General features: G+C 36.6%; 1 long non-coding RNA gene across 1 annotated transcript; it reads left to right on the top strand.

The window, feature by feature from the left end:
* The first annotated feature begins 288 nt into the window (after positions 1-288).
* LOC113310261 lies at positions 289-1,048 on the top strand. Its single transcript, XR_003341047.1, has 4 exons — positions 289-466; positions 562-669; positions 754-878; positions 971-1,048. It is a non-coding gene; the product is annotated as an uncharacterized LOC113310261 (long non-coding RNA).
* The last annotated feature ends 231 nt before the right edge of the window (positions 1,049-1,279 follow it).

The following is a 1,279-nucleotide window of genomic DNA, read 5'->3' on the forward strand; positions in this document are numbered from 1 at the left end:
AGTCGTGCGGGCTTTAGTTCTGAAAAAATGGAGATTTGAAAACAAAAAAAAAACAGGTCCATTATGGAGTCTTGACTTGCATCTCATTGACCAAGAGGTGCGTTAGTCGACCTCTGACGCACATTCTCGGTAAAAGTTTTTTTTTTGGATCGATCAACTGTAGAAATTAATTGTTTATTGGACGTAATGCAGGGTACTCAGATGCTTGCTAGGGTAGGCAAAGATTACATAGAGCTGTTTGAAGGGAAATTCGAGGAAAGAAATGTGTATTCCATTCACAGGTTTAGCATTGCCAAGTCATCAGCCGGTTACATAATTGTGTCATTTGAACATGTAATGTGGCTGAACAGGTTTACCAAGGTGGAACATCTGAAAGTTGGCCTCCTAACATTTCCCCAGGAGATATTCAGTTTTCTTACTCTCGAGAATGTTGGTGCCAGAAAAAATGATGCTACATATTATACAGGTGAACAGTCGAAAATATAAGATATACTATTTATTTATTTTTTTGCAAAGAAACATTGTAGCTAATATTAACCTCTTCTTATATAATTTCTGCAGCTGTGATTGGAAGGCTAATTCTGTGTCGAATGTTGTGACGAAATCAGTTGAAGAATTCGACAAATAAAGTGATGTGCTTATGAGGGAGATTATAATTGAGAATGAAAGGTAAATTGCATGGTATCTTATGGGTTTTAGATTCAATAATTTTTGTTGAGTGGATTATCCTGATGGGATTTTGTTTGTTTTTAGGGGAACAATGAAAGTAACCCTATGAGGGGATTTGGTTAATGCTATCAAGGATGGGTTGTTGGAGGGTCGTGGGAATGCACCTGTGGTGATGATTTTCAGTGGTACATATGTGAAGGATCATTGGGGTAATAATTTTTTTTAAACTAATGCTTTCATTTATGGAAGTTGATTCCATGTCGTATGCAGTTACTGACATTGATGTATTGTAACATTACAGGTGTTATTAGCCTCTGTACTACACCTGCATACAGAGTATTCGTGGATCTTGATGTTCAGCAAGTGGGTGATTTCAAGACAAAGTAAGCCAAATGTGTTGTTGGGAAAATTAATACATGTAACGTTACATCTAATCCAGTAAATCTATGTGAATCTTATACGCTTATCATTCATTTTTCAGGCTTACTTCAGATCCCGTGGAGGTCAGTAAGGTAGAATTGAATAAGGACAATCCAAACGAAAGCATGGTAACACTGTTCGATTTAACTGATATGATACAGTATGACTGTAATAAGGTATGTGTACCCAA

The sequence above is a fragment of the Papaver somniferum genome, chromosome 9 (assembly GCF_003573695.1).
Source record: "Papaver somniferum cultivar HN1 chromosome 9, ASM357369v1, whole genome shotgun sequence".
In the NCBI taxonomy this organism is placed as follows: Eukaryota; Viridiplantae; Streptophyta; class Magnoliopsida; order Ranunculales; family Papaveraceae; genus Papaver; species Papaver somniferum.